This window comes from Panthera onca, chromosome A1, assembly GCF_046562875.1.
Source record: "Panthera onca isolate mPanOnc1 chromosome A1, mPanOnc1 haplotype 2, whole genome shotgun sequence".
In the NCBI taxonomy this organism is placed as follows: Eukaryota; Metazoa; Chordata; class Mammalia; order Carnivora; family Felidae; genus Panthera; species Panthera onca.
This window is the reverse complement of record NC_138339.1, coordinates 134,712,000-134,739,626: the sequence shown is the minus strand read 5'-3', so window position 1 is coordinate 134,739,626 and position 27,627 is coordinate 134,712,000. Positions and strand designations below refer to the sequence as shown.

The 27,627-nt window shown below is 40.5% G+C and overlaps 1 protein-coding gene and 1 long non-coding RNA gene across 6 annotated transcripts in view; one reads left to right on the top strand and one right to left on the bottom strand.

Annotated features, from left to right (window-relative positions):
* Positions 1-16,707, top strand: part of LOC132681593 (uncharacterized) — a 109,280-nt gene extending 92,573 nt beyond the window's left edge. For 4 of the 5 annotated variants that reach the window (XR_013557360.2, XR_013557357.2, XR_013557355.2 and 1 more), the window contains 2 exons: positions 15,246-15,332; positions 16,136-16,707. This is a non-coding gene — a long non-coding RNA (uncharacterized LOC132681593). The remainder of the gene's footprint in view (positions 1-15,245; positions 15,333-16,135) is intronic. The other variant, XR_013557356.2, reaches the window with a different exon arrangement.
* Positions 1-27,627, bottom strand: part of MARCHF3 (membrane associated ring-CH-type finger 3) — a 148,437-nt gene that overhangs the window by 67,589 nt on the left and 53,221 nt on the right. The window lies entirely within an intron of this gene.

Below are 27,627 nucleotides of genomic sequence, written 5' to 3'. Positions count from 1 at the left end.
GGGTTCATAGGATCGAGCCCTGCGTCCGGCTCTGTGCTGACAGCGCTGAGCCTGCTTGGGATTTTCTCTCTCTCCACACCCCCCCCCGCCCCTCCCCCTCCCTCACTTGCTCCCCGTCTCAAAAATGAATAAACTTAAAACAAATTAAAATGAACGCTGAGCCAGGAACTGCCCATTTCCATTCCATACACTCTACTGAAAGTCCCCCTCAGTTAGACCCTAGGTAAAGTGCATGGCTCTGTTGGCTATCTTCCAAGGAGTGCTCAGCCTGTTAATAACTGAGCATCTCCTGTATGCGCCAGACTAGGGTTTGTGCAGAAAGGCACAAAGCAAGAGAGAAAACCACAATAGTTGCATGAAGAGATGCATGAGAGAATGAAGGGTTGAAAGGTTGTGGCACTGGGGTTTCTCTGGCCCATGGAGTTATGCATAATGATCTTTGAGCTAGGTTCAATGGGGGTGATGTCTTTTTCTTTCTTTTTTTAATGTTTATTTTTGAGAGAGAGAGAGAGAGTGCGCGCGCGCGCGCGCGAGCATGAACGGGGGAGGGGCAGAGACAGAGGGAGACACAGAATCTGAAGCAGGCTCCAGGCTCTGAGCTGTCAGCACAGAGCCTGATGCAGGGCTCGAACTCACAGACTGAGATCATAACCTGAGCCAAAGTTGGACACTTAACCGACTGAGCCACCCACACTCCCCCAGTGGGGGTTAAGTCTTAAACTCCCATGGATTTCAGTATGTCTGTGTCACCCATGACAGGATGGCAGCATGGAACTTGGTGACCTATATGGTAAGACTCTAGTGTCGAAAGAGGACGTACAGACCCCAGGGAATTAACAAACATGATGGACTTCCATATGTTGGTGCTGACATGGCATTAACTGTCTGATTGGCAGAGGTAGGCTGAGGAAGGTGTTGTGATGAGGGTAGGTTTCTTGGCTAGGCAGTATTCGTCGCATGTGATTTTATGGGTGTGTGCCTTTATTGTTTGCAGCTATGGAGCTGGGGAGGTGAAAAAGGTGGGTGTGGAGAGAGGAGGGAGAATTTTTCCTTCCATGAAGCTTTATCAAGATGATATACTAGTGAAGGAAATACTGTTAAAAGACAATGTTTAGGAGGTAAACAGTTATACATGCATTTAAATCTAAATGCCATCCCCGTCACATACATGTGTTAAAGAAAACAAGGTACCAACAGCTAATAAATTAGAGATTTCAAATTCATCCTCCCTAAAGGATTTAATTATCCTGTTAAACTGATTTCCCATTAAAGATTGTAACACAGAGATCATTTAAACACAGAAAAAAATATGGTGTCACTACAATGGTCAGTGTATGTCTAAACAACATTTATAGGGGTTTTGATGGAACAGGAAATAGAGAGTGTCCTCTGTGACAAAGATCACATTCCATACAATGAGAGTCCTAGAAAGATGGAGCTATACACTCAAAGACCTAAACTCTTTTGTATTTGCAAATTCTGGAGCTAGAGCCCCAGATGTAAAAGGAAAAGACCTCGTCTCTCTCTCCAATCTAACAACACTTCATGAAAGACTGAGCCCTTGATAAGGTGGATTGCCCCCAATGATACCCTAGAGGGACAGACATATGGCGCCTGGCCCGGTTCCCCTGGCTTCCTTCTGGTTCTCAAGGGAATCATAGAATTCTCAGCATACACGGGCAGATGTTATTAGAGGGTTGGGATCAGAGAGGCAGAGGTGCTTATAGAGAATAGTTAGATTAGGGTTAAGTCATCTGAGAAGGGAGGGGTTGAACCTGGTGAAATTCCTGGGATCTCAGGGAGAATCAGGAATGATCAGGAAATAAGAGGTGGCAGAAGGAAAGGAGATAGCTTCCATGATCCTAAAGGCTCATCTTAGAAAGCGGTCTGAACTGGTTAAACAAACTGTACACATCTGTATCATGGAATGCTGGGTCATGCCTCCCAGTATGACCACCACCCCTGACCATTCCTCCAGTACCCCAACTCCAACAAGCTTTCAATTTCCCTGGAACCTCTAATCCATTGGTTCTTCTCCCTTTTGACTCTACCTCATCCTCTTGATGATTGTCCTTTGGTCCTGAGCCCATTTAAACAAAAACTCCATCCTTAGAAGCCATCTGTTTGCATGTACCCACAACTCTTGCCTCTTTCCTGTCTATTCTCTTGGGAAGGGCATGATCCATTTCTTTGCCAATTCTACGCCTATACCCTTTGCTGCTGAATATGACTGGAGAAAAACACAGAGCTGCACCGAATGGAAATTTGTGACCGCAAGACCGAGCCCGGAATGCTGCCCCACAATCATTCTTCGTTTTTCTCTTTCTGGACCCTTCCCAACAGCATACACATACATGGCTGGCTATTTCTCCCACCTCAAAAAATCCTCTTTTCTCTGCCTTGTGTAGCTCTTACCTCATTTCTCTGCTCCCCCTGCAGCAAATCTCATCAAAAGAGGTTTCTTTCTGTCCTCCCATTCTCTGTCTCTTGCAGCTTTATGAAGGTACAACTGAAGTACCCTACCATGTACATATTTAAAGTGTACAATTTGATTGGTTTTGATATGTGTATACTGAGAGATCATTACCACAGTCATGATAATGAAGCTATCCATAACCCTCAAGAGTTTCCTTCAGTACCTTTCCTTTTGTCCTCCACCCATTCTAATGAGCCTTCTGCCAGCACCACTCCAAAGAAACTCCTGGTCAAGGTCACTGGTTATCTACATGTTCCTGAATCGAACGGTCAATCCTCAGTCCTTACCTTACTTGACCTCTGCAGCATGTTGACCTATTTATTTTCTCCTTCCATCTTGACACACTTTCTTCTCTTGGCTTCCAGGACATCGTAATTGATTGGGTTTCCTCCCCTTTTCACTATCCTCTTACCCTAAAGAGCCCAAGGATGCAGTCCATGGTGCCCCTTTCCTCTCTGTCTAAACTCACTCCCTTCATAATCCTCAACCAGTAACACGATTAATCCCAAATTTCTCTCCATCCTGGACCTCTCTCTTCTACTCCTTACTCGTACATCCCACTGCCTAGGTAAGATCTCCACTTCTCCAGTGTACCATGTTGAAAGCCGAACTCCTGAATCTACCCCCCTACAAAATTTGCTCTCCTACAGTCGTCCTCATCTTGGTCAACGACATCTCCATCCTTCCAGATCCTTGGGCAGCCAACAGCCGAGTACTTATTCTTGACTTTTTTCTTTGTGTTACCACCACCAGATCCATCAGAAAATCTGCTTAGTTTTACTTTCAAAACCTAGGCAGAATCTAACCACTTTTACTGCCTCCACTGCTTCCAACTTGGTCATTTCTTGCTTGGCTTACTCTGATGGTCTCCTAGTCTTCTTTTCCCTATAGTGTGTTTTCTATAAGGCAGCCACATAGATTCTTTTAAAAGTGAAGCTAGGAGGTTCCCTGTGTGGCTCAGTCGGTTAACTGTCTGAATCTTGATTTCGGCCCAGTTCATGATCTCATGGTTCCTGAGTTCAAGCCCTGCATCTGGCTCCACACTGACAGTGCAGAGCCTGCTTGGGATTCTCTATGTCCCTGTCTCTGTTCCTCCCCCATTCCCACTTTCTCTCTCTCTGAAAATAAATAAACTTAAAAAAATGAAGCTAGGTCACATGATCCCTTGCTCATAAACCTTCCTATGGCTCCCCATTTTTCTCAGAATCACAGCCAACTTCCTTACAATGGCCTAAAGGGCCCTACACATTCTAGTCCTCCCCCCTGCTTTATCTCTCCATCCCATGTTGAGCTCACTCCATTCCAGCCACAGTGGCCTTTGCACTAGCTGTTCATTCTGGCTTTAAGTGCTTTCTTCCTGGCACAGCCACTCTGGCAAACAGTCTGGAAGTTCCTCAAAAAATTAAATACAGAGTTACCATCTGATCCAGCAATTCCACTCCTAGGTATATACCTGCTAGCATTGAAAACAAAGCTTCCAACGAAAACTTAGACATGAATGTTCAAGGCAGCATTGTTCCCAGTACCCCAAAGTGGAAATGCTCAGTGTCCATCAACTGATGAATGGATCAACAAATGTGGCGTATCCACACAACAAAATATTATTCAGCCATAAAAGAATGGAGTACTGATACGTGCTACAACTTGGATGAAACTGCTAGACATTATACTCAGCGAAAGAAGCCATACACAAGAGGTCACATATTGTGACAGTTTCATTTACATGAAATGTCCAGAAGAGGCAAAGCCATAGGGACAGAAAGTTGGCAACACCAAGTTGCCAGGGGCTGTGGGGAAAGGGCAATGGCAAGTGACTGCGACGGGGCACAGGGTCTTGTTGGGGGTGATGATAATGTTACGGATTACTCCTGTGCCTCCATCAAGGCTTTGCTCAAGTATCATTTGTCAGTGAAAATTTCAAACACCCTACCACCCTCCTTGCTCTTCTCATCCGTCTTATCCTGCCTTATATTTTAATCCTTGTACTATGTGTCAGTTTCCAACATGATACACACTTTGCTTACTGTGTCAATTGTCATTTCCTCCCACTAAAATGGAAGCTTCCTGACTTCAGACATTTTTGTCTGCTTGTCTGCTTGTCTACTGACGTAGTACAAGTATCTGGAGTAGTGCCTTGTGCATCAATAAATATTGACTGAATGAATAAATTAATACCAAGAAGACATGAAGATTGATATGCAGAAGAATACCGAATCATATGAAATAATAATTTATTCTTAAGTGAAAAAAGTGGATTAGCAAACAATGTATAGTATTTACAGTATGATCCCTGAATTGTTAAGAAATAAAAATGTATTATGCATAGGAAATACATTAGGGAGGTGAGATACATTAAAATACATCACAATTCCTGAGTGTTGTGATTATAGTTAGTTATCGATTTATTTCTAAAAAAATGTGTTTGTATTTTCTAAACTCACAGGCTCTGGAATCAGGCAGATTTGGGATATAATCTGTGCTCCACTTCTTACTGGCTATGTAAATCTGAGCAAGTTATTTAACTCCTGGTGACTCAGTTTCCTCATCTTTAAATGGTATTAACCTTACTGGACTCGTTTGAAGATTAAATAATACATGTAAAGCATTCAGCATGTGCTTGGCACATGCTAGGCACTGAGTTATCATTACCTTTCTAAAAACTATGGAGTTCACATATTTAAAAAAAAACTTTAATGTTTTTTTTAAATACATTTTTAATGTTTATTTATTTTTGAGACAGAGCATGAGCGAGGGAGGGGCAGAGAGAGAGGGAGACACAGAATGTGAAACAGGCTGCAGCTCTGAGCTGTCAGCACAGAACCTGACGTGGGGCTCGAACCCACGAATCACGAGATCATGACCTGAGCTGAAGTCGGACACTCAACGGACTGAGCCACCCAGACACCCCTTTTAATGTTTATTTTTTGAGAGAGAGACAGAGTGTGAGCTGGGGAGAGGCAGAGAGAGAGGGAGACACAGAATCCGAAGCAGGCTCCAGGCTCTGAACTATCAGTGCAGAGCCTGATGCAGGGCTCAAACTCAGGAACTGCAAGATCATGACCTGAGCCAAAGTCAGGTGCTCAACCAACTAAGCCACCCAGGCACCCCATAATTATGGAGTTCAAAATGTACTACTTCCTGAATTTTTTTTCATAAACATTTTGAGTCATACTCTTTTAAATTCCTTTGAGTGAACAATGAACAAGTATAGACTCTCACCTTTGTTATACGTCTGTACACTCTCTTGAATCATTCAAGCCTATCCATTTCTCTACTGACCAGGTCCACTGGACTCATTTGTTCCCTGTTGATTTTGGGTGATGTTTGACTCATCTGGCCAAGAGGAGATGACATGTACGTAGCACTGTCTGCAAGGCACTGACCTTTAATGTTTCCTTCTGAGTTGTTTGGGCATTTTTGTCCATTGTTGAGTGATTGCTCTGTAGGTTTTTTAGTTTTGGCACAACTATAATCGAGGGTCTCTAATGCTCTAAGAAGGATACAGAAGTTACAAGATAAAAAACTCAAAAGCAAGCTCTTGAGTTTTCTCTAGCTAGACTGTCTTCTTATGGGGAGGGGGAATCAGCAAGGCAGAGAAAATCGTAAATTTTCACCTCCCTTTTCAAAGTTACTGTAAAAGTGATGTATTCTCATGGAAATACAGATTCACTCATTAAAGGAGGGCATACATGGAAGCAAAATACCTCTAGTTCACAAACTACTCCTAGTCCTGGAATTACAAGTGGTTACACTTGTAACAATTCCTGGTTTATCAAATTTAAGCAATATCAATTAATTCCTTGTTTTTAAAAAATTAGAAATTTAGCCCCCTACCTTTTTTCCCTCCTTTTTCCTCTCCCTAACTTTTGTTATATTTTTTACTTTTAAGTTCTTTGTTAACTTTATAGGTTTAAATAATGGTCCTGTATTTTTCTTTTTTAGTTCATCACCTTCAGCCAGTATCTCTTAAGCTCCCCCCAGTTGTGTAAGTTGAGGAAACTGGCACCGTTCTACCTCCCTCTGTTGCTTCTCTTTTCCATCATTCACATAGATTTTCTCAGCCACATCATTAATTTTGCATTCTTAGGGTTTATAACTTAATTGTCTGTAATCACCCTTGTCTTCCACAGATTCTTTACGAATAAGTTCTAGAAAACGAAAACCAAGAAAGCATTTTAACATTATGAGTCTCCATAGATACAATTCGCTTCAGAACTAAGTAGTGTGATTGGACACTGACAGAAGGTGATGTGGGTTTCCTTAATCCATATTGCTTGAAAGAGAATGCCCCAGGCCTCAAAGTGTGTTATGAAAGTGTTAATTGTTTTGGGGGGCACATGGGTGGCTTAGTTGGTTAAGCATCCGACTTTGGCTCAAGTCATGCTCTCATGGTTCATGGGTTTGAGATCTGCATCGGGCTCGCTGCTGTCAGCATGGAGCTTGGGATCCTCTGTCTCCCTCTCTCTCTGCCCCTCCCCTGCTCGCTCGCTTGCTCTCTCTCCCTGTCTATCTCAAAAAAACAAAAACAAAACCAAAACTTAACATTTTTTAAGTTATTTTTTACCAATTGCTCTAAATCACAACACATTTTCATTTGTTTCATAGTTGCACTATGTATTTCTTATGGAGCTTTTTGTTTTTCCTGACAGTTTGAATTGCCTTTATTTTATTTTTTTCTTGTTGGCAATAGTAGCCTATTTTTCACCCAAATGCTAAGATCATACATCTGGTTAATCAAATCGTTACAGAAAATCCACATTCTTCTTGAAGTCACGCTTCCTGTTGCTCTCTGACTCACACAGTCAGACACACTGTGTAATTCAGACACACTGTTTTCTAAACATGCCACATCCCTAGGATTTCTTTTCATCACACTCTTTGAAATTAGGGTCAATATTTTCTCAAATATGTTCTCCTTTCTTTTGGGTCCTCTGCTTCCTTTGCTATAGAATATTCTCAAACAATTTTTCCCCCAGAGATCTTTATTCCAGACATTTCTAAAATTTTTATTTTCCCTTTCTCTCAATTAATAGCTTAATGATAAATAAATTCTAGGTTTCAAACTCTTTTCCTTCTGAGCTGTGAATTAATTTTTTCATGAGTTGTTGACGGCAAATAAAATGCCAGTCTGATTCTTATTTCTTTAAAGTGTTCCCCCTCTCTGAATATTGTTAGCATCTTTTCCTTCTCATTTGTGTTGAGAATTTCATAGAGTTTTGCCCTTTTAGTCTGAAGCTCTGGGAAATGTTATTTCTTTAAATACTTGTATCACCCCTTTGTCTTTATTCTCTTTTTGGAGCTCTTAATCATATGTTGGACTTCTAGGATGGGCTGTCCATGTCCATGAAATATTCTTTTAGATCTCCTTGTCTTTTTGTTCTAAGATCTAGGCCATATACTTGACTTTATTTTAAATGCAGAAAATGTGGGGCGCCTGGGTGGCTCAGTCGGTTGAGCGTCCGACTTCAGCTCAGGTCACCATCTCGCGGCCCGCGAATTCGAGCCCCGCGTCGGGCTCTGGGCTCATGGCTCGGGAGCCTGGAGCCTGCTTCTGATGCTGTGTCTCCCTCTCTCTCTGCCCCTCCCCCGTTCATGCTCTGTCTCTCTCTGTCTCAAAAATAAATAAAAGTTAAAAAAAAATAAATGCAGAAAATGAATTTTGAAAATTTCGTCCACCATATTTTATTTTTATTTTTAGAGAGGGGGGAGGGGCAGAGGGAGAGAGAGAGAATCCCAAGCAGGCTCCATGCTTGGTGTGGAACCCAATGCAGGGCTTGTTCCCATGACCCTGGGATCATGACCTGAGCCAAAATTAAGAGTTGGATGCTCAACCGACTGAAACACCCAGGTGACCCTCATCCACCAAATTTTTAATTTCCACTGTTTTTATTCCTTAAACTTCCATTTATATAGTCACCTCTTCTTATTTTCTGGATACAAATATTCTTTTTATTTAAAAAGTTTTACAGAGAAAATAAACACGTCTGTATTTACAATTCAGAATTTTTTTTAAAGTTTACATTTTGTCATTTGTGCTTTAGATACTTTTCTTATTAAAAGAAATGAGACCATTGAGGTCAGCTGAAGTGGCCTTTTTCTCCCCCAACCCCTATCCCTACTTCTGTTCTTCCCTCTTTCTCTTTCCTACCATCATTCACTTCTTACCAGAGGCAATCACCGTTATAAATTTTGTTGGTTTTCTTCTAGTCCATGTTCTACTATTTTTAATATGTCATTATCTTTGAAGAGTACACAGTATTGTTTTATGTACATTAAATCTGTACCATAGTAGACATATTCCAGAAGCATTTTGTTCACCCAATACTTGTTTAAAATTTGTCCATATTGAGGGCTGCCTGGGTGGCTCAGTTGGTTAAGCGTCTGACTTCAGCTCAGATCATGATCTTGCAGTTTGTGGGTTTGAGCCCTGTGTCAGGCTCTGTGCTGACAGCTTGGAGCCTGGAGCCTGCTTTGGATTCTGTGTCTCCCTCTCTCTGCCCCTCCCTCACTTGTGCTCTCTCTCTCTCTCTCTCTCTCAAAACTAAATAAACATTAAAAAAAAATCTATCTTTGTTGATACACAGGGATCCAGTTTGTTCATTTTCAACTGCTGTGAGCATCCTCATGATCATTCATTTAACAAATACTTATGTGCACCAAAAATGTTCCTGAAACCGTTCAGGTGGCTGGAGGCACAGCCACGAAGGAAACAAAATACGAACATAGCATATTTTATCTTTCCTCCATCCACAGACATTAGGTTTTGCCATGACCAACACTGCTTCAGTGACTGTTCTTGTACCAGGCTTTGATTGCATGTGCTTCTCTAGTGAATATTTCTAGAGGTAAAACTCTTTTTCACAGGCCACATTTTCAATGTGACCAGGTATTGCCACCTTGCTGTCCAAAGTGGTGCATCAGATGGCATGCCCAGCAAGCTGAGAGAATTGTCTGTTTTGTTCATCCTGCTCTGCATTTGGAAAGTCATACTTCTTTTAGTGTTGCCATTCTGATGGCCGAGGAATGGTGCCTCTTGGTTTTAGTAAGCATTTCCCCTAATTGTTAGTGAGGCTTAGCATCTCTTCTCCCATTTATTGGTCCCTTAAATCTCCCTTGTGTACTCCCTGAAGGTATCCTTCGCTGCTCTTTTTTGTAGTTAGTTGTTTGTCTTTTTCTTACCAACTTGTAACGTTCTCCATCTATACAGTGTGGAAACAAAAACATTTTCTGTTTTATGCATTGAAAATATATTTTTGCAATTCAGGGTTTGTGTCTTCACTTTATTTATAGCAGCTTCTGCATAAAAGAATTTTACTTCTTAATGCCATCTTTTCCTTTATGAACTGTCCTTTTTGTATACTGACTGAAAAATAATCTCTCCCCCACAGTCATAAAGAAATTCTCCCCTCTGTTTCCTCTTAGTAATTTTAAAGGTTTATTTTACACACACAGGCCTCTAATTCATCTAAAATTACCCATCTGTGTGAGTTAGGCATTAGTCTACCTTTTTTTCATAATGAGAGCTAAATCATTTATTAAATAATCTTTCTTTTTCTCCCTTATTTTTAATGCCTTGTCTACCCTCTGCCAAGTTCCCACATATATTTTGAAGATTGTTTCTGTGGTTTCTATGATGTTACAATGAATGAATCTGCGATTTGTCAGGTTCTTTTTTGAAACAATTCTCTTTTGCTCCCTAAGTTTCCCATCTTTCACCCATTCTCAGTACTACTCTGTCTGTCTTCACTTACATTGACCATATTTTTAAACAGACCTCTTTCTTTATTTAAAGATGAGGAAACAGGGGGCACCTGGGTGGCTCAGTCGGTTGAGCATCTGACTCTTGATCTGGGCTCAGGTGATGATCTCACATTTCATGGGTTCGAGCCCCACATTGGGCTCCACTGACAGCATGGAGCCTGCTTGGGATTCTCTCTCTCCATCTCTCTCTGCTCCTCCCTCACCCACTCATTCTCATTCTCTCTCTTCTTTAAAAAAAAAAAAAAAGATGAGGAAATGGAATGAAGCAAATAAATACTCCTTTAAAACTTGATCATGTTCTTCCAATCCATGAGCACGGAATGTTTTTCCATTTCTTTGTATCTTCTTCAATGTCCTTCATCAGCTTCCTATAGTTTTCAGCATACAGATCTTTTACATCTTTGGTTAGATTTATTCCTAGGTATTTTATGCTTCTTGGTGCAATTGTGAATGGGATCAGTTTCTTTATTTGTCTTTCTGTTGCTTCATTATTAGTGTATAAGAATGCAACTGATTTCTGTACATTGATTTTGTATCCTGCAACTTTGCTGAATTCATGTGTCAGTTCTAGCAGACTTTTGGTGGAGTCTGTCGGGTTTTCCATGTATAATATCATGTCATCTACAAAAAGTGAAAGCTTGACTTCATCTTTGCCAATTTTGATGCCTTTGATTTCCTTTTGTTGTCTGATTGCTGATGCTAGCACTTCCAACACTATGTTAAACAACAGCGGTGAGAGTGGACATCCCTGTCGTGTTCCTGATCTCAGGGGGAAAGCTCTCAGTTTTTCCCCATTGAGGATGATATTATCTGTGGGCTTTTCATAAATGGCTTTTATGATGTTTAAGTATGTTCCTTCTATCCCGACTTTCTCAAGGGTTTTTATTAAGAAAGGATGCTGAATTTTGTCATATGCCTTTTCTGCATCGATTGACAGGATCATATGGTTCTTTTCTTTTATTAATGTGATGTATCACATTGATTGATTTGCAAATGTTGAACCACCCCTGCAGCCCAGGAATGAATCCCACTTGATCATGGTGAATAATTCTTTTTATATGCTGTTGAATTCGATTTGCTAGTATCTTATTGAGAATTTTTGCATCCATATGCATCAGGGATATTGCCTGTAGTTCTCTTTTTTTGCTGGGTCTCTGTCTGGTTTAGGAATCAAAGTAATGCCGGCTTCAGAGAATGAGTCTGGAAGTTTTCCTTCCCTTTCTATTTTTTGGAACAGCTTGAGAAGGGTAGGTATTATCTCTGCTCTAAATGTCTGGTGGAATTCCCCAGGGAATTCATCTGGTCCTGGACTCTTATTTGTTGGGAGATTTTTGGTAACTGATTCAATTTCTTTGCTGGTTATGAGTCTGTTCAAGTTTTCTATTTCTTCCTGTTTGAGTTTTGGAAGTGTGTGGGTGCTTAGGAATTTGTCCATTTCTTCCAGGTTGTCCAGTTTGTTGGCATATAATTTTTCATAGTATTCCCTGATAATTGCTTGTATTTCTGAGGGATTGGTTGTAATAATTCCATTTTCATTCATGATTTTACCTATTTAGGTCATCTCCCTTTTCTTTTTGAGAAGCCTGGCTAGAGGTTTATCAATTTTGTTTATTTTTTCAAAAAACCAACTCTTGGTTTCATTGATCTGCTCTACAGTTTTTTTAGATTCTATATTGTTTATTTCTGCTCTGATCTTTATTATTTCTCTTCTTCTGCTGGGTGTGGGGTTTCTTTGGTGTTCTGCTTCTATTTCCTTTAGGTGTGTTATTAGATTTTGTATTTGGGATTTTTCTTGTTTCCTGAGATAAGCTTGGATTGCAATGTATTTTCCTCTCAGGACTGCCTTCGCTGCATCCCAAAACATTTGGATTGTTGTATTTTCATCTTCATTTGTTTCCATATATTTTTAAATTTCTTCTCTAATTGCCTGGTTGACCCATTCATTCTTTAGTAGGGAAGAATAAATATTGTTAAAATGTCCATACTACCCAAAGCTATCTACACATTCAATGCAATCCCAATCAAAATTGCACCAGCATTCTTCTCGAAGCTAGAACAAGCAATCCTAAAATTTGTATGGAACTGCAAAAGACCCCGAATAGCCAAAGTAATTTTGAAGAAGACCACCAAAGTGGGAGGCATCACAATCCCACACTTTAGTCTCTACTACAAAGCTGTAATCATCAAGACAGCATAGTATTGGCACAAAAGCAGACACATAGACCAATGGAATAGAATAGAAACCCCAGAATTAGACCCATAAAAGTATGGCCAACTAACCTTTGACAAAGCAGGAAAGAATATCCAATGGAAAACAGTCTCTTTAACAAATGGTGCTGGGAGAACTGGACAGCAACATGCAGAAGAATGAAACTAGACCACTTTCTTACACCATTCACAAAAATAAACTCAAAATGGATGAAGGACCTGAATGTGAGACACAAAACCATCAAACCCCTAGAGGAGAAAGCAGGAAAAAACCTCTCTGACCTCAGCCATGGCAATTTCTTACTTGACACATCCCCAAAGGCAAGGGAATTAAAAGCAAAAATGAACTATTGGGACCTCATGAAGATAAAAAGCTTCTGCACTGCAAAGGAAACAATCAACAAAACTAAAAGGCAACCAATGGAATGGGAAAAGATATTTGCAAATGACATAGCGGACAAAGAGCTTGTGTCCAAAATCTATAAAGAACTCACCAAATTCCATACCCGAAAAACAAATAATCCAGTGAAGAAATGGACAGAAAACATGAATAGACACTTCTTTAAAGAAGACATCCAGATGGTCAACAGGCACATGAAAAGATGCTCAACGTCGCTCCTCATCAGGGAAATACAAATCAAAACCACACTGAGATGTCACCTCACGCCAGTCAGACTGGCTAAAATGAACAAATCAGGAGACTATAGAGGATGTGGAGAAACGGGAACCCTCTTGCACTGTTGGTGGGAATGCAAATTGGTGCAGCTGCTCTGGAAAACAGTGTGGAGGTTCCTCAAAAAATTAAAAATAGACCTACCCTATGACCCAGCAATAGCACTGCTAGGAATTTACCCAAGGGATACAGGAGTGCTGATGCATAGGGGCCCTTGTACCCCAATGTTGATAACAGCACTTTCAACAATAGCCAAATTATGGAAAGAGCCTAAATGTCCATCAGCTGATGAATGGGTAAAGAAATTGTGGTTTATATACACAATGGAATACTACGTGGCAATGAGAAAGAATGAAATATGGCCTTTTGTAGCAACGTGGATGGAACTGGAGAGTGTTATGCTAAGTGAAATAAGTCATACAGAGAAAGACAGATACCATATGTTTTCACTCCTATGTGGATCCTGAGAAACTTAACAGACGACCATGGGGGAGGGGAAGGGAAAAAAAAAAGGTTAGGGAGGGAGCCAAAACATAACAGACTCTTAAAAACTGAGAATAAACTGAGGGTTGATGGGGGGTGGGAGGGAGGGGAGGATGGGTGAGGGGTATTGAGGAGGGTACCTGTTGGGATGAGCACTGGGTGTTGTATGGAAACCAATTTGACAATAAATTTCATATTTAAATAAATAAATTTAATTAATTAATTAAAAAAAAAAAACCTGATCATGTGTTTCTTGGCCATAGTGTTTTGTCTTTCTGATTTGTTTACTCATGTTCCCCCAACCTTTGATTTTGTTTTTGCCTTTCTCTTAGTGAATTCTCTATATATCTTCAAAATATTAACTCTTTGTTATGTGTATTTAAATTAAAAAAAAAAAAAATCCCAGGATGCCTGGTGGCTCAGTCAGTTAAGAGTTCAACTCTTGATTTTGGCTCAGGTCATGATCTTACTCTTGTGAGATCGAGCCCTGTGTCAGGCTCCAAATTGGGCATGGAGCCTACTTAAGATTCTCTCTCTCTCCCTCTCCTTCTTCCTCTTCCCTGCTGTGCACCCTCTCTTTCTTTAAAAAAAAATCCTATCATTTGTCTTCTAGTTTTGTTTATAGTCTGTTTGACAAAAATTTTTAGATATCATTCTTCTCTGTGATATCCTTTATTATTCCTCTACTGAGAAAAATCTTCATTCCAAGAGCAGATTAAAATTTATCCTAGATTTTTTCCTTAAGTAGACTACACGTCCAGCATAGAGCCCAACAACAGGCTTGTGCTCATGACCCTGAGATCAAGACCTGAGCTGAGATCAGGAGTCAGATGCTCAACAGACTTAGCCACTCAAGTGCCCCTCATTGTAGATTTTCTGTGACTTTTATAATTTCATGAATTCTTCAATACATTTAAATTTTATTTTGGTGTATGGTGTGATGTCAAAAGCCAGCTTTCATTTTCTCCAAATGGTTTATCAACTGGTTCAATCTTATTTATTGGTAACTTCTTCATGTGTATGCCACTGTTCTCAACAGTAAATCCCTATTCATCGTAGAATCTCTCCCTAGCTTTCCTTATGTTTGGAAAACATCACATTTCAAAGTTATGATAGCTTTATAATTCATTTCAGTAACTGTTAGACAAAGATCTCTTGTCTCCCACATTTTGTTGATCATTTCTATTTATTCTTCCTGGGTTGTTGTTGTTTTCCTGTTTTCTCTTTGTTTTTTGTTTTTTCTTAACCTTGAGTCACCATTTTAAAGTTGAGATTTTCTTAAAAATGTGTTTCACCTGAAGAATAACATAGAAAAGAATTACATTTTGAAAATATTTAGTCTTCCTATCTAGCTACATAGCCTTTATTAGAGTTTGCTTTTATTTCTCTCAGCAAATAGTCCAGTTTTCCAAGTACTCATTTATTATTATTGAATATTTTACATTTTAGTAAATGGTATCTTTTCCATTATGTTTTACACACACTTATTGCTCATTGACAGAAAAGCTATTGATTTTGGTTTATTTTGTAGATAGGGTTTTTTTTAAATTAAATTTTTATTCATTATATTTTGATTGATTCTCTTGTTTTTATGTAAACAGAAACATCACCTATAAATGATGATCTTTTACATTCTTTCCATAGATTTCTGTTTCTTGGATGGTCTGTGGCTTCCAGCAGAATACTGAGTGATCACTTTGTGAAGGGAGTCTTGGTCCTGTTCCTCATGAGGTATTAGTTTATTGTCCTTACCAGTTTACTAGTTAGTGTGCTCTGAGCTGTTATTCTGGTCTTGATGTTCTTGATCATATTAAGATGTATGTTAGTTTCAGAAATGGTCTTGTGTACTTATCCTGAATTTTCAGTTTTTTTTTAAAGCTCAATTTTTTTTTTAAATTTCTAAAAGGCCGTTGCTTTTGTATTCTGTATTTTTTTTTTGTTTTTCGTGATCAAATTCTTCATATTCCATTTATTCTATGTCCCTAGTCTCTTCTGATTTACTCTATTTATTACTACTTTTAAATAATTTATCTTTGAATCCAAAAAGTGTCTCATGACTGGATGGTACAGACAAGGAGAGGAAAGATCAAGGGTACCAAATAATCTTCGGGTAAAACATCAAATGTGACAGATTTTTTTAAAATGCCACTTGTTCACTTGAAAAGAAATTGATTGATGACTGGCACACAGAGGAGAAAAGCTGGTAACTACCACTTTGGCTGACTTTTATGTGCAAGATACAATTAAATTAAAGAGAAATGATCACAAAAGCCCACCACACACACACACACACACACACACACACACACACAATAATGGAGTTATTTCAAGAAGACAGAGGATCAAAGTGTAAGAGCTCCACTGACTACAGGTGGAAAATAAAAAAAAGTAGTATTGCACTATGAGCCCAAGTACGAAATCTGAGTCCATACTTCTACCAATAAGTGACTGAATAAATAAATCAAGGGAGGGGGAGGGAGAAGAGACCAATCGCCTGTGCAGAAGAAATCTGAATAAGTTATGTACATGCTCAGACTCAAGGAGGTGGAACATTACTCCCCGTTCCTCAAGTGTCGCTGGGCACGGTGACTTCGTTCCAGAGGATGCTGTATGGAAGAGAGGGAAGAAGAGCAACTTCACAGTGGAGAAACCTGGTAGACCCCATCACCTCAGTCAGGTGATCACCATCAACATCAACCCGGAAAAGTCATGTTGATAACATGTGCCCTTCATGTGTGAGGACACTGGCCCTTGACTTGCATTGTCTTCCTCTCCCAAACTCAGAACCCTAGATGCATCCTCATGGAGGGACATTCTACAAAATACTGACTTGTGGTTGTCAAAGTCAAGGCATACGTGTGAGGAACGGTCACAACCAAGAGGAGCCTAAGGAGACATGACAACTGACTGTCGGAACACAAAAAGCATATTAAGTAAAATTCCATAAAAACTAAGGAAATGTGAATGAAGCATAATCTTGAGTTACTAAGAATGCATCAATATTGGTTCATTAGTTGTAACAAAGATACTATACTAATTTAAGGTGTTAGTGATAGAGGAAACTGGGTGGGAGGTATATGAGAACTTTTTTTTTTTTTTTTTTACTATCTGCAGTTTTTCTGTAAATACAAAACTGTCCTAAAAAATAAAGTTTATTTATTAAAATTTTTTTAACATTTATTTATTATTGAGAGACAGAGCTTGAACAGGGGAGGGGGCAGACAGAGAGGGAGACACAGAATCGGAAGCAGGCTCCAGGCTCTGAGCAGTCAGCACAGAGCCCGACCCTGTGCTCAAACTCACAAACTGCAAGATCGTGACCTGAGCCGAAGTCGGCCGCTTAACTGACTGAGCCACCCAGGTGCCCCAATAAAGTTGATTTAAGACATAATCACACCTTAATTCCTTGGTGTTCTTAAAGCTGCGATTAGCACACACCATGGTGGAACACAACTGTAACTAATGAACGGCTAGCCCTCGTTGGCATTCCAACCAGCATCGCATCTGGGACTGATTACCAATGTACCTTTGTCTCCTAGGTGATTGCTTGGTTATAGTTCCATAGAGGGTAGTCAGTTAAAGTCTAAAAGCTCCTCTGAGAAAACAGCAAGAACACATGGGCATAATTTGCAGTCAGAAGGGGTTGAGTTAGAGTTCTGGTGTGCTGTGAAGTCGAGCTATGTGATGTTCCTAGCTAGGTATCCTTTAAAGGGTGAGTTGACCATAGGTCAGTTTGGGTAGCCTGGCTTTAGCACGTCTTCGAGTAAATCAGGCAAGAAAATCAACTGTCGGGTGCCTGGGTGGTTCCCTTGGTTAAGCATCTGACTCTTGATTTTGGCTCAGGTCATGATCTCACAGTGGGATCATGTGGGATCCAGACTCGCGTCGGGCTCTGCCCTGATAGTGTGGAGCCTGCTTGGGATTCTCTCTCTCTCTCTCTCTCTCTCTCTCTCTCTCTCTCTCTCTCTCTCTCTCTCTCCCCCTCCCCCACTTGTGTGCACATGCTCACACACTCACTCTCTCCCTTAAAATAAATAAACAGAAAAAACGAATTGGTAGTTTCCAGGAGGCCCTAAGAGTTTTTGTATCTTAAGCCGAAAATTTCCATAAACTAAAAGTTGGTCTAAGTGGTTCCAATCACATAGAAATTGTTCTTCAAATTGTCTCCAGTCTCTGCCATTCTCTCCATCAACACATGATTTATTAATTTTGTTTCAGAGACTTGAGTTCAGGCTGCATAAATCATGAATAAAGATTAGTTTAACAGTCACAATGCCCCCTGGGACAATGTTTCAAGTGAAGAAAACTCAAAATTGTCGCAGTGTGAAAATAATATGACAGTTGTATCAATATTTGCAAACTGAAGTGATATTCAGTACCCTTACAGAGGCGGGGAATAAATTCTGTTCCTTCTCATCTTATGCAAACTCCAGAACTTTCCTTTTTAATTTTTTATCAATATTTTCCCTTTTGAGAATGTTTTGACAAGTCTCAGTTCACCCTGATCTGCCTCCAGCTGTGAAGCAAATCAGACACTGACCTCTTGCTACTGCCTTGATGACTTAAATACTTTAGAGAAACAATATATTACCTGGCCCCCAAGCCATTCACAGTGATGACAGTTTGCCATCTTTATGCATTCAAAAACGAGAGAACTGTCTGTTAGTGTGGCAAATACCATGGTTTTAATATTCACAAGTGTATCACCTTGTTTCCACTGGCTTATTCTACTTGGCTTTTTAACTTTATGAAACTCTAGTTGTTCATGTACTTAGATATGTAACTGTGATTTAGAAAAAATGACCAGGTAATAAATACTCCGGTTAGAAGCTAAATACTCACTGGAATGAGTTAAAAGTGGCCAGTTTTAAGGAGAAATGAGTCATTATTCAGGCAACTTAATTTTCTCTGACTTATATTATTCTCAGGTAGCCGATGGTGTGGTGAGGACCGACAGTAAGATCACAGGGTAGCGGCTATCCTAGCTATGACTTAGAAGATCACACGACAGGGGCGCCTGGGTGGCGCAGTCGGTTAAGCGTCCGACTTCAGCCAGGTCACGATCTCACGGTCCGTGAGTTCGAGCCCCGCGTCAGGCTCTGGGCTGATGGCTCGGAGCCTGGAGCCTGTTTCCGATTCTGTGTCTCCCTCTCTCTCTCTGCCCCTCCCCCATTCATGCTCTGTCTCTCTCTCTGTCCCAAAAATAAATAAAAAACGTTGAAAAAAAAAATTAAAAAAAAAAGAAGATCACACGACAGTAAGATCACATAGCTATTCTAGCGATGACTTCATACAGTTAATGGAATCTCTTGCTTTACACATTTATTCCAAATGTCTGAATCCTGGGTGTGCTAGATGAAGAAAAGAGAGGAATAGAGTACGTACAAGGGAGCAAACCACAGTCTGTTACACGAACTTCTCTCTCCGCTTCCCGAACGATAGATATTTTGATGGAGAGCTTTCAACACGCTCTCTTGGTCAGCAATGAGGGGCATTGATTTATATACAGGCAGGGTTTGCACAGAGGGTTGTCAAAATAAAACTGTAGCGAATCATTAGAAGGCTGAATTCGATATGTGAAATCCCTAATCAGAGAGGCCAAAACCCAGACTCCGACATCCGTCTCGGGGAAGGGACCACCACGAGGCTGATGAAAGAGGGTTCGTGGAAAGGTCAGGAAAAAAATGCCAACAGTTACACTTACTATTATAAAAGAGTGTAGTACTGTTTGTGGTAAGCAAGACAATTTGTTCCCTTTTTGTCCTATGTTGTCCCCTATTCATTTGAATAACTGTGTTATCAAATCAATTTCATTAGCTAGTATGGGGGAATGAACAAAACCTGATTAAAATTCAAATTATAATCCCATCATGATGTAGTCTGCCCTGGTATTCTCCGAATCTAATAAGAAATTATGCCTCATCAAACATACATAATTTGGCTTGAAGTGGTATTAGTGGGAAGCCAAATATATAGTCACAATAAAGTTGTCCGTGCTGGATATTTTCATTCCATAGCGCAAGATGCATTGGGTAACCTAGGTCCCCAGGCAATCATCTCATCATTCGGCCTCACTCTGGGTGGAGCTTGTTTATATCCTATAATTACACCATTAACAGCCACTGCTAAATATAAACACAAGGATGGATATGAATGATTGCTTCACAACTGCCGTGGTGTCACCACACAATTACATTGACAGGCTCACTAGTGACAGCCCTGGAACTACCACGGTTACTCCTCCGCAGTGTAAACAAACAGCCATCTGAACACTTAACAGGAATATGCGTTGTGTTTCTTTGTCCATTGAAACAGAGGTGCCAGCATCACATGAAGAAGTGAGGACAGGTCAATGCCATGAGCCTAGTAGTTCTGCTACACATGTTAAGAGCCCAGGGGTGGAAGGGGTGCCTGGGTGACTCAGACGGTTAAGTGAGCAACTCTTGGTTTTGGCTCAAGTCATGACCTCACCACCTTGAGATGGAGCCCCGTGTCGGGCTCAGTATGGAGCACAGAGACTGCTTGGGATTCTCTCTCTCTGCCCCTCCCCTGCTCATTCTCTCTTCCTCTGTCTTTCAAAATGGATAAACCTAAAAAAAAAAAAAAGAAAAAAGAAAAAACCAGGGGTGGAGGTTCTGGACACACCGCCAACATCTTAAGAATTCATGTCACAGGAGCCTCGCCATATGCATCTGCTGGTTGGTTCTGAAATCCACTTAACTGGCTGTGTCCCTGGGGGTTAGTCATTTCACTTCCATGGACCTTAACTTCTTCATGTGGCAAAGGAGAGTATCAGGGCCATGTGTTTATGTACATATAAGATAACTCCATGCTTTCAGTAACAGCAACAAGAAAACTAAATATGAACTTGTGATTCTGTAATTTATTACTGAATCCATTTTGTTGTTATTTTTTTTTTAATAACAAAAGATTTCCTTTCTGTCCATGTGACTGTAGGCAAGTTTGTTGTTCTCTGAGCTTTAATTTTCTTATATATAAATTAAGATAATCACAGCACCTATCATGGTTTATAGACTATTGTGAGAATTACCCAGAAAACGTCTGTAACATTTAGTCCAGTGTGTGGCACAGAGTAGGGACCTGATAGACAGGTTTTCATCTGTTTTCTAGCCCTTTTTGTTTTGATTATAAACAAGTGAGCAAAGACTGAATAGATTCATGATTGTCTACTTACAAGGGAAAGTATTTTTATGACCCATTAGAAATTTTTTTTTTTTAATTTTTTTTTCAACGTTTTTTATTTATTTTTGGGACAGAGAGAGACAGAGCATGAACGGGGGAGGGGCAGAGAGAGAGGGAGACACAGAATCGGAAACAGGCTCCAGGCTCCGAGCCATCAGCCCAGAGCTTGACGCGGGGCTCGAACTCACGGACCGCGAGATCGTGACCTGGCTGAAGTCGGACGCTTAACCGACTGCGCCACCCAGGCGCCCCCCGTTAGAAATTTTTGTATGAATTCGTTATCTAGAGAAGCAACATCTGAATTTGGGAAATACTTCAACAGAAATAAGTGATCCTAAAACAATGTATTTGTCCTTTAAAAAATAAACTAGGGTAATACATTGCCCTTGGTATTTTTGTCTCACGAAGCAAGACAGTATCAGGTGCAATACCCATAAAAACCAAAATAGAAGATTTGACCAATCTTAGGTAACTTGTCAAAGTTACTGGGTAGGAAAAATAAAAAAAACCCTTAGGATGTTACTGCTAATTATTGGGGGGCGGGGAAGGGAAATGCTGCCTTAAAAAGAAAATTAAAAAGCAAACCAAGTACCTGCATTTTCTGCTTGAGTAAATGGCATAAAAGATGTTTGCTACAGAGATTTATTTATTAGTTTGAACTAACAGAAGATCAGTTTGATCTAAGACACTGAAAATTTTTAGAACTGGAAGCTGACAGAAATGTAAGCTTACTTTTTAAATTGGTGAATCTTTCAAGAAACAAAAAATCTAGGGAGTTTTTTCAGCAGTTGAAGAAAAGCAAGCAGAGAATCAAGTCTTCCATCGTCTTGCGTTAGGAAAGCCAAAGGAAAATGGGCTAGGATGTCAAAATGTCAAGGATGCTCATTTTAAACTCCTGAAGTTCGTCAAACTAATTCACCAATACTTTCTGGCATTCTCTCTCCTGTGTGTAACAGAAAACTGGCCTAAGGGGCGGCATCAGAGAGCTAAAGCTCTCTAAAGAGCACTCCTACCTTGGGGCTTATTTTCAATATTTAATACAACATTGGACTGTCTCACACCTTCACCCATTCTGGCTGAGGGCACTCGCTCCCTCAGTGAACTAGCTGCTTGGGCCAAGTGTCACAGATGTCAGCCGGTCCGGTCCTTCAGTTGATACCTTAGAGGGTATCTGACAGAAGGATCTGGAACTACGGTTCGCATGACTTCACCCAGATTCTGCCAGACCGTGACCTCTGCCCTCCTCCCCACTTCCCCGCTGCTGTGTCTCACCCGTCCTTGGCCTGAGGTGGAACTAACACTGTAGGGTGAAGGGCACAACACAGAGAAGATGACAAGATCCGCCCCAGTGCAGTGTTCCGGTCAGCAGATTTACCAATTTAAAAACATAATGCTGGTTAATCCGAGTTTCCCTGGTCGCTATCTTTCCTACACATACCTAAACACATTCCATTTCCTAATTAACTTACTTACTGGTATGGTTTATTCCCCTCCTGACAGACTGCAATTTCTCCAGAGTTAGGAGCTAGGGCAGATGCAATACTGGCTATTCCATAAAGGTGCCAAGTGCAGGTGCAAAAAGAAACATTTACCAAATGGTTTCTAAATTGAGAGCCCAAATCTGGAGTGTTTCTCTCTTCCTAACGGTCCACGTCTTTAGAGAATTAAGCTTAAAGAACGATTTTCTGGAATTTTAAGATGTGCATCTAGTGAGCTTTCTCCTATGGTCCTGTTATGGTTGTTGGAGGCTGGGGTCCAGAGAGCCGGTGCCTCTTAATCCCTCAACCCATGGGTCTGGTACGTCTCCTGAGCACGTGGGATGTTGAGTTCTGAAAGGAAGTGGGAGGTTTCAGTCCCAGATCAGTAGAAACAGCTGAGGCAGAGGGCAGCATGGTGAGTTCAGGCTTCTGAGCAGGTGAGCCAGACTGGCACGAGGTGAGAGAAGGGTCACATGCCGCCGCCCCCCCCCCCCCCCCCCCACCTCCCGCAGCCAGCCCCAGCAGGAGCAGAGGATGGGGAGGGAATGACCTTGTGGAGGATGGGGCTTATTGGCAGCTAATGGAACGGGGATCTCCCTGACTTCCAAGGAGAGAGAGGCAGCAGGCTTCCTAGACAAAGCAAGGAGAGGGGATTTATCTTCCAGAACTCGAGCTGCGTTTCCTATGATGACTTTTTCCTTCACTCACATTGGAACGTGTCTTTTTTAAAGCTTCCATTTCTTAAGCAATAAATATGAACTAGGAGCATTGCCAAGGGCTTTACCTACATGAGATCATTGTCCCCAGAACAATTATATGAGATAAGAATATTTATAACGCCCATCTCCCAGATTGCAGATGTGGGATCCAGAGCTCTCTGTGTGTTAAAGAACAGGCCCATGGAAAGAATTCACCATGTTCACCCTGGTCTGACTACCTCTTTAGCTAGGGCTCTAACATTAAACTGTACTGCTCCTCTTTTGTGAACTGAGGCACTGACTTCACAGAAAGTCGATTTTGGAAAGGATAAACAACAAAAACTGCCAAGATGTTACACAGTCAAGGATTCATTCATAGCCATTGCCCACTCATTAGAAAGGAACATACATAAATGCTGTTTGGGAAGCCATTTTTAGCTATCACTGGCCAGGAAAAATGTTTTGTGCTTGAGACTTTAGTCTTATTTATTTTTATTTTATTATTATTTTTTAATGTTTGTTTATTTTTGAGACTGAGACAGAAACAGAGTGCAAGCAAGGGAGGGACAGAAAGAAAGGAAGACACAGAATTCAAAGCAGGTTCCAGGCTCTGAGCTGTCAGCACGGAGCCTGACATGGGGCTCAAACCCATGAACCGTGAGATCATGACCTGAGCTGAAGTCGGACGCTTAACCAACAGAGCCACCCAGGTGCCCTGAAACTTTAGTTTTATTAATGGCATATTAATGATATAGTATGCTGATAATGATATATATAATTAATTTATAGTGTATCATTATTAACGCTGGTTGAGGCCTAAACAGGGTTTGGAACTGTATAGAGAAATGTTACAGAAATACAAGGTGAAACTCCTACAATAGCAGACAAAATAATGAATCAATGAGACATGAAAGTCACCTAGAGAGAGGATTTTATCTCTACTAGTTTGTAAGTCCTGGTAGAGGCTTTTACCGTCACTGTCCTGCATTCCTAGTGGGAGTATAAAATGGTGAAACTACTTGAGAGGAGGTTTGGCAGTTTCTTATTATGTTAAACATATATTTAACACATGGCCCAGCCTTGGGTATTTACCCAAGAGAAATGGAAACATACATCCATAAAAAGACTTGGGCCCTTTCATTCCTAACAGCCCCCAACAGAAAGCAAGAGGTGAATGGATTAGTAAATTTTGGTATATTCATATAAGGAATACTACTCAGTAATAACATGGAATGAACTACTAATCCCATGCAGCAACATACATGTATGTCATAGCTGTGTTGAAAGAAGCTGGACCCAAGGACATACATAGTATGAGCCTGTTTGTCTGAAATTCTAGAGGCAAAATTAATCAATAGTGCCAGAAATCACATCACTGGTTGCTTGGGGCAAGGTGGGTACATGGTCGGGCGACTGACCGCAAAGGGGCACATGATTCGAGGGAGGTGGAAATGTTCTGTGTATCGATGGAATGGTAGTTACATGGGTGTGCGTACACATTTGTCAAAGGCATTCAGATCACATGCTCAAAATATTTTTTTGCATATGAATTATACCTCAGTAAAGTCGATTAAAAACAGAAAGGCCTACTGGCTTACAAAGGAGTATGCATTAAAAAACCAAAAATCTCTCCCTCTCTGTCACTCTCCCCTGAAATGCTTTCTGTGTCTAATGCTCATTTCAGGAAGTTTATATCCTGTTATTTTTCCTTAGTTGCAAGACTGATTCTTGTTTGTGAAAGCCAAGTGGAAAAAAAATTAGAAACCTTTAAAATAAAGCTATTAAGGATTTCTAAACTACCTTATCTGGATAATCAGATTTCCTCAATTGTTGAGGTTTTACTACTTGGAGCATTCTTAAAATGCTATTTTCTAAAACGAGTATTTACCTCCACATGCCTTAAATAACATTTACTGAACACAGTTTAATCCTCTCTGAATGCCTCCAGGTCATCGCTATGAATATCAAAAGTTGTAACATAGCGATGATGTCGGATTGTTATGGCACATATGACTCTTTGCTTCTGGGCTAAGTGGACTCAGAATACTTAGGCTTTTTCAGCTGTTATATGTGTGTTTTATTCTTGACTGTGTCTTGTTGGGCTGTCAGCAAATATATATATATATATATATATATATACATATATATATATATATATATATGTATATATATACACACATTTTTTTTTCCTCCTGTTTGTCTCCCTGTAGAAACTGCTTTTCTCTCAGCCTTCTAAGAGAATCGGACTAACAGAACCATATAGAGACCAGTGGTCCCCAACCACTGATTTTCCAATCAGCAGTTGACTGGTTTCAAGTAAAGTACCTGGAAACTTGTCAAAACCATAGCAACCCTGGCCCCATCCTCGGTGATTCTAATTCAGTGTATATCACACATTATTTTTGATTATGGAAATATGCTTGGCCCCACCGGCCAAATCCACCTTGCTGACAATTTTTTAAAAACTCAAACAGGATTTACATACCATAAAATACACCCTTTTAGGTCTACCATTGAGTGGTTTTAGTATTTCACAAAGTTGTGTGGCCATCAGACTTCCCCCAGCCCCTGACAACCACGAATCCACTAGTCACATTTCTGTGTCTATGGCTTTGCCTATTCTGGACATTTAACGTAAATGGAATCACACAATATGTGGCTTTTTGTATCTGGCTTCTTTCACTTAATGTTTTCAAGGTTCATCCATGTCACAGCATGGTGGCAGTATTTCAGTATTTCACACTCCTTTCTAACGGTAAATAATACCTCATTGTATAAATATACCACATTTTGTTTATCCACTCATTAGTTGATGGACATTTGAGTTGTTTGCACTTTTTGGCTTTAAGGAACAAGGCTGCTGCGAGCATTCATGTACAAGCTTTCATGTCTTCCGTTCTATTGGGTATATACCTAGGAGTGGAATTGCTGGGTCCTACGGTAACTGTTTTTAAGTTTCTGAGGGACTGCCAGGCTGTTTTCCCAAGTGGCTGTGCCATTTTATATTCCTACCAGCAACGTGTGAGGGTTCCAATTTCTCCAAATCCTTGTTGACTCTTGGTATCTTCTATCTTTTTGATTCTAGCTATCTTACTGTGATGTGCCGTCTCATTGTGTTTTTGACTCCTATTTCCCTAATGGTCAATGATGTTGAGCATTTTATTGTGTGCGTATCAGCCATGTGTACATCTTCTTTGGAGAAATGTCTGTTCAAATATTTGATGACTTTTTTTTTTTTTAATTTTTTTTTCAACATTTTTTATTTATTTTTGGGACAGAGAGAGACAGAGCATGAACGGGGGAGGGGCAGAGAGAGAGGGAGACACAGAATCGGAAACAGGCTCCAGGCTCCGAGCCATCAGCCCAGAGCCTGACGCGGGGCTCGAACTCACGGACCGCGAGATCGTGACCTGGCTGAAGTCGGACGCCCAACCGACTGTGCCACCCAGGCACCCCTGTATTTGATGACTTTTAAAATCAGGTTATTTGGGTTTTTTATCGTTGAGTTGTAAGTTTTTTTAAAAATACGTTCTAAATACTAGACCCTCTTCAGATATATGATTTCCAAGTATTTCCTACTCTTCACTCGCTCTCTTGATAGTGTCCTTTGAAGCACAAAAGTTTTAATTTTTAATTATCTATTTTTTGCTTGATTGCCTGTACTATAGTTGTCATAGCTAAGAAACTGTTGCCTAACCCAAGATCACAAAGATTTACACCTAAGTTTTCTTCTAAGTGTTTTATAGTTTTAGCTCTTACATTTAGGTTAAAAAAAAAAAAAAAAAAAAAGCTTCTCATGTAATACTGAGGCACAACTAGTTTTTAAGACTGAGAAGATTTTGGCAGCCTCCAAGAATTTCTTTAAAAGGAACACGCTCTGGGGCACCTGGGTGGCTCAGTCAGTTGAGTATCCGACTTGATTTTGGCTCAGGTGATGATCTTGCCGTTCATGGGTTCAAGCCCCCATCAGGCTTGAACTGGTGGTGTGGATCCTGCTTGGGATTCTCTCTCTCTGCCTTGTGCACTCTCTCTCTCTCTCTCTCTCTCTCAAAATAAATAAACTTAAAAAAAAAGGAACAATCTTTGGTGTGCAGTTTTCATAATATACATGGTGAATGATAAAAGGTCTTTTTGGTCTACTTTCTGGGTTACAGATGGCTAAGATGTTCAGAGAGCTGATTCAGGAAGCCTGTGTATTACTGTTTAGGTGTATGGTCACCTCTTAGTACCAAACAAACTAAAACAAGTTTAGGAGGAGCTCCTTACACGTTCCAAGTTTAACCTATAGACTGTCATCTTAAGTCAGTTTCAACGTATGGTGCCCCATAGTTCTGATCCAGGTATTGGGAAATGTTGTGGAGAAAAGAAAGCAAAAGTCAGCAGCTGGGACCTAGCTAGCTTTCAAAGGACGATGGCACGATTGCCACATTTCTTCCATCTGCAGAAAGAAAGATAAGCAGGTACAACCACAAACCATCAGTTGCCAGTTGACAGTTTGTCCCAGAGACCCTGAGGCCAGTGGCTCTCAAACTCCAGTGAACGTCGCGATCACCAGAAGAGCTTGTAAAAACCCAGATTCCTGCGCCCCACTCCCAGAAATGCTGGGACCCTGATTTTGCCTTTTTGATATGCTAGCAGATTAGGTTA